This window comes from Neoarius graeffei, chromosome 13 (genome assembly GCF_027579695.1).
Source record: "Neoarius graeffei isolate fNeoGra1 chromosome 13, fNeoGra1.pri, whole genome shotgun sequence".
NCBI classification, from domain to species: Eukaryota; Metazoa; Chordata; class Actinopteri; order Siluriformes; family Ariidae; genus Neoarius; species Neoarius graeffei.
The window spans coordinates 650,001-669,344 of record NC_083581.1 but is presented as its reverse complement, the minus strand read 5'-3'; the positions used below and the strand labels follow the sequence as shown (position 1 = coordinate 669,344).

Genomic DNA, 19,344 nt, shown 5'->3' with positions numbered 1-19,344 from the left:
TGCTGAGTGCAGGATGTTTAGTAATTCTTCCTCTGTCATTAGTGATAGCTTTATTTGTGATAAGTGCAGATTAGTTAGCTTCCTGTTGGAGAAGATTGCAGCTTTAGAGGTTCACATCCAGACTCTAGAGAGGGTTAGTGAGAATGAGAACAGTGCAGTTTCTGGAGGGGAAACTCTGGATGCCCTAGGTGGAGTCAAAAATCCCCCAACTCCGGCATTAGAGCCCTCACAGTGGGGTGAATGGGTGATGACTCAGCGGCATAATCACAGAGCCAAAGCTACCACTGAGGCTTGCCCATGGGAGCACCACTCCTCTTCACTTCATGTGTCTAACAGGTTCACTATCTTCAGTAATGCACCCGCTGAGAAACCTGAAAGAGCTCTGGTTATAGAAGACTCAATCATACGGCACTTGAAATTGGCTATACTGAGACACCAGTGGTGCTGAACCTCTCCTGCTCCTCAGACCTGCCTTATCCATCCTGATGCCCTACTTCTAGCTGGAGTCTCATCACATTGCTCCTGTGGAGGACAGTCCCATATGGACAGTTTAAAGACACACTTAGAAGACGCTCTGGACACTTACAGTTTTGCTCCAATGGTCTAGGACTCCAATCACCATGATAACTTTCGGAATATAGTTGTCATGAACAGTTTTGCGCTCAGGTCTCCGTTAATTGACAGATGGTAGCTTTAACAAAATGGACTTCCTGTTAAACTATAATGAATTTCCTGGTGACACAGTTGTACTTTGTGACTCTATAGGACACAGTTATAGAAGTGAGTTATTTATAATCACGCTATCTGTTATCACCCAGATGAGGATGGGTTCCCTTTAGAGTGTGGTTCCTCTCAAGGTTTCTTCTTCATGTCATCTGAGGGAGTTTTTCCTCAACACCGTCACCTCAGGCTTCATCATTAGGGATAAATAAATTTATTTGGGATAAAATTAGCTCATATGTTAAAAGTCTTTATTTTTTCTGTAAAGCTGCTTTGCGACAATGTCTGTTGTTCACATCACAATACAAATAAACTGAGTTCACTTTCACTTGAGTCAAAAATTAAGGGAACTTTGTCATCTATCAGTGTGTTTCATTCAGAAGCAATTAGAGTCAGTCTGATTACCGTCCTGAGTGATGCAACAGCAGGAGCTCACAAGGTAAAATCCCAGCAAGGCCATGAGCAAGAGTCAGGAGAGCAAAATTGGCCATATTAAGCTTTTTTTTAACTAAAATGAATGTGTGGAAATGTATTAAAAACAGACCTGCTCCTTCTGAAACAAACTGCAATAAAATAAAAATCAGTTTAATTTCTGTAAAATTACTTCATTCTTTTTTTTTTCATGTAAAATGTGAAGCTGAAGAAGACTGTGAAGCTCTTCACTCTGTACCAGAAATTTTATTTTGAACATCTGACACCAAAAACAAATTTTCATATTTTAAAACTGAGATTTAAAATAAAAATTTAATTTTAAAAAATTGTCAGGTACACGAGGTAGGCCGACGTAAGTGCAGAAATAATCAGTTTAATAATAACAGTGAATATATATATATATATATATATATATATATATATATATATATATATATATATATATACACACACACACAAGCATGTAAAACACACACAGGCAAACAGTCCAAAATGGCAGGCTAGATCAAACAGGCAAAAGGGTCAGGCGAAGCACAAACAGGATATCAGAGGCAAAGCGAGAACTAGAACGAGAAACAGGCACAGGATTCAGGAAACAGGAAATGAGACACACAGGTAGAAAGGTTCGGTATACTGATGTCAGTGCGTTGCTTTGGTCCTGATTAGGACTTGATGGTGGGACAACAATGACATCTGGTTATAGGGGACTCTATCATACAGCATGTGAAATTAGCTCAGCCTTTAGGGGCACCAGCAGCTTTAGTCAGGTGTATACCGGGAGCCAGGGCGCCGGACATAGCAGGTAATCTTAGGGTCCCAGGCAAGCACAGGTTCTCAAAGATAGTTATCCATACAGGAGCTAATGATATACGCCTTCGTCAGTCTGAGGTTACGAAGAGTAACTTTGTAGAGGTGTTTAAATTAGCGAAGGCGATGTCCGATGCTGTAGTATGCTCTGGCCCCATCCCAATGCGGCGTGGCGATGTAGCTTACAGCAGGTTATGGTCGCTGAACTGCTGGTTGTCCAGGTGGTGCTCTGAAAACAGTGTGGGCTTTATAGATAATTGGGCTAATTTTGAGGGCACTGCTGGCCTGTTAGGGTGGGACGGTATCCATCCCACTCGGGAAGGTGCTGCTCTCATTTCCTGCAGCATAGGTCATAGTCTCAGAACAGGCCTAGTTAATTTCTGACAATCCAGAGCCAAGGCCAGGGAGCAGACGAACAGGCTAAACCGACTGTCTGCTAGCTGCACAGAGTTGTCACTCAGGGTCCACTACATCGAGACTGTGTCTGTTCCCCGAGCTCAACAAAAAGGTAGAAATACTCAGAGAGTTTGTTCCAGTAACCTAATCAATATAAAATTAGATCATACTGACTGTACAGCTGCTGCCAGCACCTTTGATCTAAAGGTGGGGCTATTAAATATTAGATCTCTTACATCTAAAGCGCTAATGGTTAATGAACTCATTACTGATCAGGAGTTTAATGTACTTTGTTTAACTGAAACATGGATTAAGCCAAATGAATATATAGCATTAAATGAAGCGAGTCCTCCTGGATACAGTTATATACACCAGCCTCGTCTAACTGGCAGAGGAGGAGGCGTCGCGGTTATTTATAACGATTATCTAGGTGTAACACAAAAACCTGGTTATAAATTTAATACATTTGAAGTTCTTCATACTCATATAATGTATGTAGCCTCGAAAAATAAGTCTACCCAGTTAATTCCATTGCTTATTATTTACAGGCCCCTGGGGCCATATTCTGAGTTTCTTTCTGAATTTGAAGATTTTCTCTCAGATCTGGTTATTTACTTAGACAAAGCTTTAGTTGTCGGAGATTTTAATATTCACTTCGATAACCCAGAAGACCCTTTGAAAACAGCGTTTGTGTCCATTTTAGATTCAGTCGGGATTAATCAGAATGTCATAGGACCGACCCAATAATGGTGGTCACACCCTCGATCTAATACTAACATTCAGGTTAAACGTAGACAATATAGTCACACTTCCACAGTCTGAAGTTCTCAGATCATTATCTCATCTCATTCAAAATATGTCTGAGTAATAATATATGCACCTCATCACGCTACTGTATTAAACGTACATTCACATCAACTACTGCACAGAGCTTTATAAATGCTCTCCCAGAGTTATCAACTTTGATTGGGTCACTGTCAGCCCCTGCAGAACTTGATCAGGCAACTGAATGCTTAGAGTCAACATTCCGCCATACTTTAGATAATGTAGGTCCTCTTAAATGGAAAATGGTCAGAGACAAAAAATTAGCACCCTGGTATAACGATGACACTCACACTTTAAAACAGACCACTTGAAAATTAGAACGTAAATGGCATCAAACAAAATTGGTAGCATTCAAATTAGCGTGGAAGGAGAGCTTCCTGAAGTATAGAAAAGCTCTTAGTGCTGCTAGATCAACATATCTCTCCTCCCTAATAGAAGATAACAAAAATAATCCTAGATTCCTATTTAATACTGTAGCAAAATTAGCCAGGAATAAGTCCACTATAGACACATGCACACCTGCAGTATGTAATAGCAACGATTTCATGAATTTTTTTAATGACAAAATTGAGAATATCTCATTCATCTCATCATCTCTAGCCTCTTTATCCTGTTCTACAGGGTCGCAGGCAAGCTGGAGCCTATCCCAGCTGACTACGGGCGAAAGGCGGGGTTCACCCTGGACAAGTCGCCAGGTCATCACAGGGCTGACACATAGACACAGACAACCATTCACACTCACATTCACACCTACGGTCAATTTAGAGTCACCAGTTAACCTAACCTGCATGTCTTTGGACTGTGGGGGAAACCGGAGCACCCGGAGGAAACCCACGCAGACACGGGGAGAACATGCAAACTCCACACAGAAAGGCCCTCGCCGGCCACGGGGCTCGAACCTGGACCTTCTTGCTGTGAGGCGACAGCGCTAACCACTACACCACCGTGCCGCCCAAAATTGAGAATATCTGACAAAAAATTCAAACTACCAATTTAAGGTCAGACAATGTAAGTGACCCTGGAATTAACAATATAACTGTATCAGATCAGCAATTAGAATGTTTTACTCCCCTTAGAGAAACTGAATTACTTTCATTAATCTCCGCATCAAAAGCCACAACTTGTGTACTAGATCCCTTACCTACATGTCTATTCAAACAGCTAATACCTCAAGTAATTGAAACGCTTCTAAAAATAATAAATTCTTCTCTCACAATTGGCTATGTACCCAAATCCTTTAAACTAGCAGTTATCAAACCCCTGATTAAAAAACCTGACCTTGATCCCTGTCAGCTGTCCAATTATCGGCCAATATCAAACCTCCCCTTTATCTCCAAGATCCTTGAAAAAGCTGTGGCACAGCAGTTATGCTCATATTTACATAGGAATAACATCCATGAAATGTATCAGTCAGGATTTAGACCTCATCATAGCACAGAGACAGCTCTGGTTAAAGTAGCAAATGACCTACTGTAAAGGACATTAGACACTGGATGCTTATTAACTTCCTTCTGCTTAACTCTGACAAGACTGAAGTACTTGTACTCGGACCACATGCAGCTAGAAGTAAGTTTTCTGATTACATAGTAACCCTGGATGGCCTTTCTGTTTCTTCACGTGCAGCAGTAAAAGACCTCGGGATGATTATTGACCCCAGTCTTTCATTCGAAACTCACATTGATAACATCACCCGGATAGCTTTCTTTCATCTCAGAAATATTGCTAAGATAAGAAATTTAATGTCACTACATGATGCAGAAAAACTAGTTCATGCTTTCGTTCCCTCCAGGTTGGATTATTGTAATGCCTTACTGTCTGGATGTTCCAATAAGTGCATAAACAAGCTCCAGTTAGTTCAAAATGCAGCAGCAAGAGTCCTTACTAGAACTAGAAAATATGACCCCATCACCCCTGTCTTATCCACACTGCATTGGCTCCCAATCACATTTCATATTGTTTATAAAATACTACTATTGACCTTTAAAGCACTGAATGGTCTCACACCACAGTACCTGAGTGAGCTTCTGCTCCTCTATGACCCGCCACGCCTACTTAGATCAAAAGGTGCAGGCTATCTGCTGGTACCTCGTATAGTGAAGGCTACAGCAGGGGGCGGAGCCTTTTCTTACAAAGCCCCACAGTTATGGAACAGCCTTCCAAGTAATATTTGGGACTCAGACACAGTCTCAGCATTTAAGTCTAGGCTGAAAACGTATCTGTTTAGTCAAGCCTTGTGTTAATGGTGTTTATGAGGTAAAGGTGTAGATCTGGAGGGTCCTCAGACATAGTGTTTTGGTAAACTGGGATGTATGGATGCTGTCAGTCCCCACTCGCTTGCTCACTCGAGTTTGTTGATGGTGTAGTGGCTGCTGCTTTATGTCCCGGGGCCCCTCATGCCTGTGTTACCTTCTGGCTCTCCCCTTTTAGTTATGCTGTCATAGTTAGTTGCCAGAGTCCCTGCTTATACTCAGTGCAAAATTTGTACTGTACCTACTTATTCAGGTGACATTGGGCATACCTAACAACCTGTGTTTTCTCTCTCTTCTCCCCCATCTGTCCCTCTGAGTTACATGTCAGTCCTGAGATTGAGATGCTGAACCTCTTCTGCTCCTTGGACCTGCCTGATCCATCCTGATGCTCTATGTCTGGTTGGAGTCTCATCACATCGCTCCTGTGGAGGACGGCCCCATATGGACAATTGAAAGTCACACTTGGAAGACATTCTGGACACTTACAGTCATGCTTTTGTCGCTGAGGACTACAGTTGGCTTGCTCACTTTGGGACTGCGGTTGTCATGAACAGTTTTGCACTCAAGTTTCCATCAATGAAGAGTTATAACATCAACGAAACTGACTTCATAACACTGGTGCTGGCACTGGTTCTGGAGCAGACACTGACGCTGACTCTGACTCTGGCTCTGGTTCTGAAGCAGACACTGGTGCTGACTTTGACTCTGACTCTGGCACTGGTTCTGGAGCAGAGACTGGTACTGACTCTGACTCCAACTCTGGCACTGGAGCAGACACTGGCACTGGCTCATGTTCAGGCATGGGTTCTGATACAGACACTGGTTTAGGCATTAATTCAGGTGCTGGTTCTGGCTGAGATTCAAGCTCAGGAGAGACAGCCTCTAAGAGGGGCTTAGGAACATCAGCCACTGGAGGGAGCTCTGGAACGATGGCCTCCTCCACTGAGTCAGCCACTGGAGGGAGCTCTGGAGTGACGGCCTCCCCTGCTGAGTTGGCCATCGGAATGATTGCCCCTCCCCAAAAATTTTCATGGGATTCCTGCTTTTCCAATCATTCAAAAATGAACTTGAGCATGGCAAAGAAAGTCTGTGAGCTTTGAAGGCATGGGTGCTTGACTCGGATCAAGTAATCCACCCATCTGCGTGCTTGGCCAGTAATAAACATTAGGATGAAGCTTACCCAGATGAGTCCGGGTGGCTTGGGCTCATGGAGATCCTCATAGAAGAACTCACACTGAAGACTGAATCTCCTCGGGTGATATATTCCGTAGTAGGACATCAGGGGACTCCAGTCAGACTTCAGTCAAAAATACAAGGCGAAGGGCTGAGACAGAGAGACCTGGAAGCGGCATGGAATGGTGAATTGAAAAACTTCTGCTACATCCATTGTATGGTGAAAACAGTCCAAAACAGCAGGCTAGATCAAAAATGTGAAACAGCAAAAGGGTCAGGCGAGGCGCAAACAGGATATCAGAGGCAAAGCTAGAACTAGAATGAGAAACAGGCACAGGAATCAGGAAACAGGAAATGAGACATACGGGTAGAAAGGCTCGGTAATGTGTACTGATGTCGTAATATTTTGCAAAGATTCTGCTTCAGCACAGTCCTTAAGTAGGTGCACATATAGCTCCTTAATTGAGTTCAGGTGTGCATCATTAACGGTGCTTGCACTGGAGTCCACTTGGTGTGCATGCAGCCCAAGGTGCACCTTCAGGTGCACACGCCACAGTGCGCAGGATTGACAAAAATTAAATTTCAAACTCTCAAGTCAAGTGAAGTCAGTTTATTTGTATTGCACTTTTAACAACAGACATTGTCACAAAGCAACTTTACATAAAATTAAAGACTTGAAATGAGCTAATTTTATCCCTAATAAATTAATTTATCCTTAATGATGAAGCCTGAGGTGACGGTGCTGAGGAAAAACTCCCTCAGATGACACAAGGAAGAAACCTTGAGAGGAACCAGACTCTAAATGGAACCCATCCTCATCTGGGTGATAACAGATAGCGTGATTATAAATAACTCACTTCTATAACTGTGTCCTATAGAGTCACAAAGTACAACTGTGTCACCAGGAAATTCATTATAATTTAATAGGAAGTCTGTTTTGTTAAAGCTACCATCTGTCAATTAATGGAGACCTGAGTGCAAAACCATTCATGACAACTGCAGTCCTAAACCAGTGTAGTAAAACTGTAAGTGTCCAGAGCATCTTCTAAGTGTATCTTTCAACTGTCCATATGGGGCCATCCTCCACAGGAGCAATGTGATGAGAACCTCAGCTAGAAGTAGGGCATCAGGATGGATCAAGCAGGTCTGAGGAGCAGGAGAGGTTCAGCATCACTGATGTCTCAGGAGTGATGCGTAACTCAACAGAGACAGAGAATGAGAGAGAGAAAACACAGATTGTGACTAAAAGGGAGCGTCAGAAGGTACTACAGTCATGAGGGAGCCTTGTGTGTGTGTGGGGGGGGGGGGGGGGGTAGCATTCATACATCCCAGTTTACCAAAACATTCTCTGTCTGAGGACCCTCCAGATCTACTCCTTTACCTCATAAACACCATTAACACAAGGCTTGACTAAACAGATCTGTTTTCAGCTGAGACTTAAACATTGAGACTGTGTCTGATTCCCGAACACTACTTGGAAGGCTGTTCCATAACTGTGGGGCTTTGTAAGAAAAGGCTCCGCCCCCTGATGTAGCCTTCATTATACGAGGTACCAGCAGATAGCCTGCACCTTTTGATCTAAGTAGGCGTGGCGGGTCATAGAGGAGCAGAAGTTCACTCAGGTACTGTGGTGCGAGACCATTCAGTGCTTTAAAGGTCAATAGTAGTATTTTATAATCAATACGAAATGTGATTGGGAGCCAATGCAGTGTGGATAAGACAGGGGTGATGGGCTCATATTTTCTAGTTCTAGTAAGGACTCTTGCTGCTGCATTTTGAACTAACTGGAGCTTGTTTATGCACTTATTGGAACATCCAGACAGTAAGGCATTACAATAATCCAACCTGGAGGGAACGAAAGCATGAACTAGTTTTTCCACATCATGTAGTGACATTAAATTTCTTATCTTAGCAATATTTCTGAGATGAAAGAAAGTTATCCGGGTGATGCTATTGATATGAATTTGAAATGAAAGACTGTCTAAAAATAGATTTTAAAAAATTCACACCACACACTAAAACCAAACTGAAATAATTCATCAGGGTTGTGGGGGAAGCTGGAGCCAATCCCACCTGAGTTTTGGTGAGAGGTGGTGGTGGGGGTTTCACACTGGGCAGCTCATCTACCTGTCACAGGCTGCATAGAGACGAACAACCATCACACTTCTATTAGGGATAAATTTATCAGTTCATCTGTTTAAAATCTTTATTTTTCTGTAAAGCTGCTTTGTGACAACATCTATAGTTAAAAGCACTCGACAAATAAATTGACTTGACTGTTTCCGTTGGTTTTGGACCTCGTTGTTATTTTTCCACTTTTTCTTCATTAATGTCTCGGGTTTTGTGTTTTACCCTCTGATACACTGTTTCCTGCTATTGTGTGTGTCACAGACGCAGACGGCCCCTGGCCTCCTTACAGAGGGTCCCTCCCACCTCCAGCCCCTCACATTCACATACACACAAAGCTTGTTTCTTGCTCCACTCACTCAGACTCTGAGGGATTGTAATAGTCACTGAGACAGAGAGAGAGACGGGCTCAGCCCTTTCCCTTGTTCGCTTTCTGTCTGTCTTTGCTGGATGCTGTCTGTCTGTCTCTCTCTCTCTCTTTCTCTCTCTCTCTCTCTGTCTATGCCGTTGATGCTGTCTCTGTCTCTTGGATCAGGACGTGGAACATGAAAACTTGTGTAAAGTTCTCAACTCTGTGGAAGTACACACTGTGAGCTGGTGAGTCATTTGTTTAATTCTGCTGCTCTCATGCTTTCACATTTGGGTTTCATACTGGACACACAGAAAGCTAGACAGACAGACAGAAAGAGAGACAGACAGACGGACAACTAGCAGTGCAGTGTGTGCACTTCACCTGCTTCCCTTGTTTAAAGGATAAGTGCACTTCTGTTCAAAGTTAAACTTCAGAAATATTACTGTTCCACAAAGTGTCTCTCTCTCTCTCTCTCTCACTCTCTCTCTCTCTCACTCACTCTATGCCTGTCTCTCTCACTCGCTGGGCTCAGATTACCGGCTTCCTCCTGTTGTTTTGTGGGTGCAGGTTCCCTCTCCCACGCTCTCTCTCTCTCTCTCTCTCTCTCTCGCAGAGGGGAAGGAAAAAGCCGATAAGAGTTTGGCTGAACAGGGAGAGGCTTGTGTGTGTGTGTGTGTGTGTGTGTGTGTGTACTGAAATGTGGAGACACATTTTGTGTCTTTTCTCAAGTTGTGTTGTTTTTGGATCTCTCTCTCTCTCTCTCTCTCTCTCTCTCTCTGGGTGGAGGAAGTGAAGGAGGGAGAGATGAAAATTGGGAACAGACCCTCAGTGAATCAGAGCTCAGTGTCCAAAAACCAACAGACGGGAAAAAGAGAACTGGAGAATTTTCAACATAGGCTTTACACTTAGAGAGAGAGAGAGAGAGAGAGAGAGAGAGAGAGTGTGTGTGTGTGTGTGTGTGTGTGTGTGTGTGTGTTCACTTGGGGCTCTGTAGAGGATGTCAGTTGAGTTGTTAGTATTCATAAACAGTTTCAGAGTAAAGTGATAAACTTCCCCGTTGACACACACTGATGGAATGTTGAAGTTGATGACGTTATAATAAGGATTACAGCAGCTGACCAATCAGGAGCTTCGATTAAACTCCCACTCAGTTATTTGTGAATGAGAGAAATTAAATAAACACACAGACTTAAAACTGAACAATGATCCAGTGTTTACTGAAGCACAATATTTCTGTTCAGAGCTCATTATTAATGGGCTCATGTTGTGTTGCTGAAGGTCATGTGACAGTTTGTCTTTATTTCAGAGTCACAACTATATGTGAATGTTTTACTGTGCAGGTGTGTTCAGGTACAATAATCAGTTTTTGGGCCGTGTTTAAGACGTGTTTTGGACCGTGTTTAAGTGGTGGCCCTTATTCCAGGCTTTTACAGTCTGTGAATACAGCAAATGGGTATGCGATGCCTTCTAGCCAGTGTTACCAGTCATGCCGTACAGGGTCTCTTGCACCCCCTTGATCTTTCAATGTTTTATTAATGATGTGTTGAGAGATATGCTAGTACATTTTGTGATTGCCTATATCAGTGACTCCTCCTCCCATGAAATTCACATTCAGCACATCAAACGAGTCCTTGCCTACCTCCTAGAAAACCAGCTGGATGCTAAAGAGGATAAATGTGAGTTTAATGTCACCACCGTATCCTTCCTGGATTATGTCTTTATTCAGGAGGGCATAACAATGGACCAAGCCAAGGTAACAGTAGTGACAGGGTGGCCCACATCTTCAAACTGTTTTGTGAGGTTTGCAATACTAAATACTAAACTACCATCCTGGAACCGTGATGCAGAGGAAGCCTTCCATAAACTAAACACTTTGTTCACCACAGTACCCGTATTACAGCACCCTGACAATGCCAAACCATTCGTAGTGGAAGTGGATGCATCTGAATCAGGGTGGGAGCAGTGTTATCCCAGTGCTTTGGAGAGAAGCCAAAATTACATCCTGTGGCCTTTTTCTCTGAGAAGCTATGGGAGCTCTTGGCAGTAAAACAGAAAGAATGTATATTCATAGTGGCCAGAGGTGGTGCTAAAGACTGTTTTCCACTTGTCATGTGGATGGATGTGCACAAGATTATATGTGCTGCACAGATCAAGTTTGGTGAAGAATCAGGCCGAGCAGAGATGTTTGAGGACATTTGGAACCAATGGCAGGGGATATGGACACTTCACTGTGATCTGACTGAGGCCTCAATAATCAATGCACAGACAAAGGCCTCCCCCTTTTTTTCCATGAAGAAGAATCCAGCCAAGGCTGAAGTGGCAGAAGGCCGGATGTACCCTTAGTGCAGTGCTTCCTGTACATATTCTTCCATGGCTCACTGTTCAGTGAATGATATGGGATATATAAAATTGTGAGAAGGAGTGACACCAGGAAGGAGTGCTATGGCACCATTGTAGGAATGGTGAGGAGGTAAACTTCTCAGTTGGGTTTTAAAAAATAATAAATGTCTCTGAAATCTTGATATTCCTCTGGGATATGAATCAGGCAGTGCTGCTTTGGACTTTCCATGGACTCTCTGCCCAGGCTATCTGGAGATTGTGAAGTTGCATCAATGGTAGGCCCAGAATGAGAAGGTGTTTGGGGTGATAGTGACAAGTAGGGATATGGTTTCTGGGTGAAGTCCACTGACATGGAGTTCAACAGACTTGGTGCTATGGTTAAGGTCCCTGTGCTGCTGGGGTCTCTATCAATGGTGCTGATGCACAGGGGATACTGTTGAAGTATGGTTGAAGTAGTGGTTGTCGGGGGAGCTTGAGCTACATGGTGTTGTCATGATCTATGCCCAGCTGAGAGCCTTGCCCGGAAGCTTTAAACTCACATGAGTGACTGGAGTGGGGGGATGTCACCTGGGCAGGATGTGAGAAAGAGACCTGGGTGGTAGCTTCAGCAAGCTGATAAATTTTGGTGTCCAACTTGTTAGTCATTGCTGTTGCTTTCCTTTGAGGTGTTGCTGGTTGGAAAGCGTGTTCTGGGAGCTCTCCAAATCTGCTGCATCCATAGCATGGCAAAATAATATGTCACAAATGGGCTGGATCAGGACACAATTGGAATAAAACAGTCTATGAAAAGCTCACTCTTACAGACAGTAAACAACAGTGATCAGCAAATAACAGAGCAAAGGCAAAATCCAAAATATCAAAACCAGCTGAACAAGAACATTAAATGTAAGGCTTGGCAATGTCCGGTGAAACACACTGAGTGATTACTTCATAAAGTGCAAGTGAATCCTAAAGTCCCTAAATACCATGGGGTGTGATCAGCTGAATGACAGACAGGTGTGAATAAGTCAAGTCAGGTGAACTTAAGCACATGAGTTGTTGGGATTTGTAGTCAGTAGTGGCCATGAAATGGAGTCCAAGCCTGTTGTGGGTCGTGGTCCCAGTTGAAAATGAGATTTTCTTTTTCACATAAAGTGACACACTTTGCGCTCAGGTAGAAATGACACTGTAGCCGACATTGTTTTCTTGTGTGTGTGTGTGTGTGTGTTCCCACGGTCCACATGCACTTGGTTCCATTAATAGTCTCATCTCATCTCATTATCTGTAGCCGCTTTATCCTGTTCTACAGGGTCGCAGGCGAGCTGGAGCCTATCCCAGCTGACTACGGGCGAAAGGCGGGGTTCACCCTGGACAAGTCGCCAGGTCATCACAGGGCTGACACATAGACACAGACAACCATTCACACTCACATTCACACCTACGCTCAATTTAGAGTCACCAGTTAACCTAACCTGCATGTCTTTGGACTGTGGGGGAAACCGAAGCACCCGGAGGAAACCCACGCGGACACGGGGAGAACATGCAAACTCCACACAGAAAGGCCCTCGCCGGCCACGGGGCTCGAACCCGGACCTTCTTGCTGTGAGGCGACAGCGCTAACCACTACACCACCGTGCCGCCCCTCCATTAATAGTTTATTTATTTATTTATTTATTCCAAATCTTGATGCTAGCATGCTTTGGTTTCTGAATTTAGCATTGGGCTTTCAGTTGGCTTTATTTGAGTATAAATCAGAGCAATGTTTGTGTCACTTGTCTCTCACTGTTCTGTGTTCTTACTGATAACACTGAGCCACAGTAGCATTTCCTGTCCAAACAGGAAGTGTTCTGTCTCGCCAAAGTGCCTGTTATTGACAGTGTCCTCTCCAGCTCACATTCCTGTTCACACACATCAGTCACATTGTAAAACAGAATCTTTCATTCATCAGGTTTGTCTCATGTTTTTAAGGCTCCTGGTTTTCTGCATGTTGTAGCTTTTCAGCTCGTAATTCCTACTTGGAAAGTTGGAGTTTTTTGAGAGCTCTGATTTCTCTGAGTTGCGATTGTGTGATGTCACTTCAACATGGCGGCTCTCACGGTGAAAAGTAGGAACAAGAAATAATAGTGTGGGGATTAAACTGACCTTTGAGTTCTGTTTGTATTTGAAATCATTTAATATCATGTGATACTTTTAATAATTTACATTTTAATTCATGTTCTGTCAGATTTTTTTCATTTTATAAAACCGCCCTTACACAAAATGTTCAATGTTATTAACAGTGACTTACATCCACTTTAAAAATAAAGCTCTTTAATTACCAGTTTTGAACACAGTGTGGTGGTGGTTTTTTTGGATGAGGAGAGAACCCAGTGTCTTAATTCAGCTTTATTTCAGATGTCAGGTAGCTGCGTTTGCGTTAATGCTCAAATGTAGGGAGCAGGAGGTCCCAAATAACTTCTTATTTCAAATGATGGACCATCAACAAATAAAGGATACCCATAACGCCCTGGGGCACTTAAAGGTGATTCATACAACTGAATCATCAAACTATTTTCCTGATATTACTGATGTTGTTATTATTATCATATTCGTGATATTACTGCTCAGGTTTCTCCAGTGTAGGGCCTGTGGAAAGCTGTTCATGGCCTCAGTGGTGTAGAAATTGATGTCAGCGTTTCCTTGCGTGTTTAGCGTGTGTGCTAAGACTCGGTTTGTCATGGATCTTGATCAGGTGGTTACTATGTGTGCTGTAATTTCTGGTTTTCAGTTTAATTTCTATTTGTGTTTTTATTACATTCTCATGAATAAAGACACAGAATCTGATGTCGCTGTACTGCTCCTGAATCCACAGCCCTGGAGCTACAAACCGCACCGAGAACCCAGATTTAGGATCAGACCCTTATCATTATAATCATCATTATATACGCTGGCATGATCATGTGATTTGATCATTTACATTTTTTTTTTTTGCTTTCGCTCTTCTGATAAAATATAATCTATAAAACCTCAAATTATATATAAATATATATATATTTATATATGATAATAATAAGCTATTAAAATGCAGCCCAGAACTTGAGCTAAAATACATATTCAAATAAATATCTACTAAATTTTACCAATTGCTTTTTTGTTTTTGAGGAGATGGAGACATTTCTAACAGTGCTCTTCATGTGGATGGATGGGAGTTTTTATTAAACTGAGAATTAAAAACTAAATTTTCAAAAATATCTGTACACGTGTGGGCAGGGCCTCAGACACAGTCAGAAGAAAGTGTGTGCTTACTGATGATGTCATCACTGCACAACCCAGCACTAATCCCCCATCACTACCTGATTTGGAGGGTGCATGTGCAGAAATTACATCATTTCCTAGCTGTAACCCCGCCCCTAAATCAGCCAATGGAGCAGCAGCCATAAAGCAGTCGTGGAAATGACATCATCTCAGTGCATGCAGTACTCAATTACTTCCTTTTACCTGCAGTCGTGTTTATGAGGACCTTCTGACCTTCACCAATCCGAGAAACTCCTCGTTCTTATTCACACATCAGGCCTGATCTCAGACCAGCATGAAACATGCAGCTCTGTCAGCAATATAGTAACTGAAATACTGAAGTGTACACCTTATAGAACACTGCTCATTCACTTACACACACACACACACACACACACTGGAAATCTGATCTGAAGTCAGCGCTGAAGGATTTCATCTCTCTGAAAGTGACCTGTAAATTCTTACACTGCAGGAGGGTCAGAAGGTCAAGAGGGCTCAAAGGTCAACCTCAGCCCTTGGCAAGACTTCCTGTTAGACAGAGATGAATGTGTTCCCAGAGTGATGATGAGCTTCAGATGTGCTGTGTTTAAAACACGCACCGATTCTTCATGTCACTGTTTAGCTTTATTTCATCAATATATTTCATCCATTTTTTAAAAGTTTTAATTAGTTTTAATTTTTTGTTTAATTTGTTACTGGAGCTGCTAGAGGAAGAAACATCTTCAGTCCTGTGCAAAAGACAGGCACATGTAAAGAAACGCTGAAGACCAAAAATGGTTTAAAAATAATGAAATTAAATGTTTCAACATTAAAAAATAATATAAACAGCAGGATTTTAGTATAATACTCAAATATAACATGATACTATATTATACTATAATTTAATATAATACTATAAACAGTAAACAGCAGTGAGTCATAATAAATGAAACAAAGTCAGTATTTGGTGTGAGACGACCCTTTGCTTTAAAAAAAAAAAATCCGTCTGAGGTCCAGTGAGGTCAGTTTTATGTGGAAATGATCTGTAGGTTTTCCTGAGCATCTTACAGAACCAGCCACAGTTCTTCTGGACACTTTGACTGTCACACTCACTTCTTCATTTTACACCAAAACCCAGCAGCCTTCATTATGCTTTCTTTTTTCATCTGGAAAGTGCTCTCTTATGGAACATGCTGCTCAGATACAGACTTCTTTTTCCTGTAACATTTACAGTGGTGCTTGAAAGTTTATGAACCCTTTCGAATTTTCTATATTTCTGCTTAAATATGCCCTAAAACATCATCAGACTTTCACACAAGTCCTAAAAGTAGATAAAGAGAACCCAGTTAAACAAATGACACAAAAATATTATACTCGGTCATTTATTTATTGAGGAAAATGATCCAATATTACATATCTGTGAGTGGCAAAAGTATGTGAACCTTTGCTTTCAGTGTCTGGTGTGACCCCCTTGTGCAGCAATAACTGCAACTAAACGTTTGCGGTAACTGTTGATCAGTCCTGCACACCGGCTTGGAGGAATTTTAGCCCGTTCCTCCATACAGAACAGCTTCAACTCTGGGATGTTGGTGGGTTTCCTCACATGAACTGCTCACTTCAGGTCCTTCCACAACATTTCCATTGGATTAAGGTCAGGACTTTGACTTGGCCATTCCAAAACATTAACTTTATTCTTCTTTAACCATTCTTTGGTAGAATGACTTGTGTGCTTAGGGTCGTTGTCTTGCTGCATGACCCACCTTCTCTTGAGATTCAGTTCATGGACAGATGTCCTGACATTTTCCTTTAGAATTCGCTGGTATAATTCAGAATTCATTGTTCCATCAATGATGGCAAGCCGTCCTGGCCCAGATGCAGCAAAACAGGCCCAAACCATGATACTACCACCACCATGTTTCACAGATGGGATAAGGTTCTTATGCTGGAATGCAGTGTTTTCCTTTCTCCAAACATAACGCTTCTCATTGAAACCAAAAAGTTCTATTTTGGTCTCATCCGTCCACAAAACATTTTTCCAATAGCCTTCTGGCTTGTCCACGTGATCTTTAGTAAACTGCAGATGAGCAGCAGTGTTCTTTTTGGAGAGCAGGGGCTTTCTCCTTGTAACCCTGCCATGCACACCATTGTTGTTCAGTGTTCTCCTGATGGTGGACTCATGAACATTAACATTAGCCAATGTGAGAGAGGCCTTCAGTTGCTTAGAAGTTACCCTGGGGTCCTTTGTGACCTCACCGACTATTACACGCCTTGCTCTTGGAGTGATCTTTCTTGGTCCACCACTCCTGGGGAGGGGAACAATGGTCTTGAATTTCCTCCATTTGTACACAATCTGTCTGACTGTGGATTGGTGGAGTCCAAACTCTTTAGCGATGGTTTTGTAACCTTTTCCAGCCTGATGAGCATCAACAACACTTTTTCTGAGGTCCTCAGAAATCTCCTTTGTTCGTGCCATGATACACTTCCACAAACATGTGTTGTGAAGATCAGACTTTGATAGATCCCTGTTCTTTAAATAAAACAGGGTGCCCACTCACACCTGATTGTCATCCCATTGATTGAAAACACCTGACTCTAATTTCACCTTCAAATTCACTGCTAATCCTAGAGGTTCACATACTTTTGCCACTCACAGATATGTAATATTGGATCATTTTCCTCAATAAATAAATGACCAAGTATAATATTTTTGTCTCATTTGTTTAACTGGGTTCTCTTTATCTACTTTTAGGACTTGTGTGAAAGTCTGATGATGTTTTAGGGCATATTTAAGCAGAAATATAGAAAATTCGAAAGGGTTCACAAACCTTCTAGCACTACTGTAATTTTGTGCTGGAAAATGAATGTTTGGACTCTAAAATGTTTTTGTACTGACTCGATAATACAGAAATCATAAAATAGAACTCTATAACAAATTTTGTATGAAAAAAATAAGGGCCAAAGACTTTTGCACAGGACTGTATATCAGGATTATGAGTAACTATATGAATAATTATTACAAATGAGTAAAATTTAGGAAGAGTTATAATTATACTATATAGTATATTAATATATAATAATTTTGCTCAGCAGTAATAAAGATTAAAAGCTAATTAAATCTGCACTCTTTATAACAGTCATAATGAACACTACAACATATATTTATATTATTTATATATTGCTAAAATATATTTTACAATCATTGTGAAGTGACATATGGATTGCATTTTTTTAAATGATCATAACTATTACTAATTTAATTTTAAGTAATTCTGTTTATAAAAAGTGCTGCTAATAACAATTACCTCTATTTATTACCAACTAATAAATTAAAACTTCAAAACCACACCACAAACTCTGCAAAGTAAAATATTATAGAATAAATACACATCAGTAATTAAATATTATTTATCTCTCTGTTTTTTAATCTTCCAAAATGGGTGTGTTTTACATTAATCAATTATTGAAACACACACACACACAAAATTTCAGTTCAAAGTTGAGCACAGAAATTTAAATATATTTGTCATTGTTTTAAAGGAACAGTCCACCGTATTTCCATAATGAAATATGCCCTTATCTGAATTGAGACGAGCTGCTCCGTACCTCTCCGAGCTTTGCGCGACCTCCCAGTCAGTCAGACGCAGTCAGACGCGCTGTCACTCCTGTTAGCAATGTAGCTAGGCTCAGCATGGCCAATGGTATTTTTTGGGGCTGTAGTTAGATGCGACCAAACTCTTCCGCGTTTTTCCTGTTTACATAGGTTTATATGACCAGTGACATGATACAAAGTTCAGTTACACAAATTGAAACATAGTGATTTTCTATGCTATGGAAAGTGCGCACTATAATGAGAGGCGTACTAACACCTTCTGCGCGCTTCGGCAGCGCATTGATACGGAGCTCAGATATCAATGCACTGTCGAAGCGCGCAGAAGGTGTTAGTACGCCTCTCATTATAGTGCGCACTTTCCATAGCATAGAAAATCGCTACGTTTCAATTTGTGTAACTGAACTTTGTTTCATGTCACTGGTCATATAAACCTATGTAAACAGGAAAAACGCGGAAGAGTTTGGTCGCATCTAACTACAGCCCCAAAAAATACCATTGGCCATGCTGAGCCTAGCTACATTGCTAACAGGAGTGACAGCGCGTCTGACTGCGTCTGACTGACTGGGAGGTCGTGCAAAGCTCGGAGAGGTACGGAGCAGCTTGTCTCAATTCAGATAAGAGCATATTTCATTATGGAAGTACGGTGGACTGTTCCTTTAAAGATAAGTAATTTTTTGTGAAAATGAAATGGTTTTAATGTAGTTCAGTAGATCAGTAGGTCAGTAGATCAGTAGGTCAGTAGATCAGTAGTTCAGTAGATCAGTACATCAATAGATCAGTTGGTCAGTAGATCAGTACATCAATAGATCAGTTGGTCAGTAGATCAGTACATCAGCAGATCAGTAGGTCAGTAGATCAGTCGGTCAGTAGATCAGTACATCAGCAGATCAGTAGGTCAGTAGATCAGTAGTTCAGTAGATCAGTACATTAATAGATCAGTTGGTCAGTAGATCAGTAGTTCAGTAGATCAGTACCTCAGTAGTTCAGTAGATCAGTAGTTCAGTAGATCAGTAGGTCAGTAGATCAGTAGTTCAGCAGATCAGTAGGTCAGTAGATCAGTAGTTCAGTAGATCAGTAGGCCA

The 19,344-nt window shown here is 41.7% G+C and overlaps 1 protein-coding gene across 1 annotated transcript in view; it reads left to right on the top strand.

Moving 5' to 3' along the window:
- The first annotated feature begins 9,080 nt into the window (after window positions 1-9,080).
- Window positions 9,081-19,344, top strand: part of hdac7a (histone deacetylase 7a) — a 159,597-nt gene continuing 149,333 nt past the window's right edge. The window contains exon 1 of the mRNA XM_060937070.1: window positions 9,081-9,326. The gene's annotated coding sequence lies outside the window, so the exon portion shown is untranslated. The remainder of the gene's footprint in view (window positions 9,327-19,344) is intronic.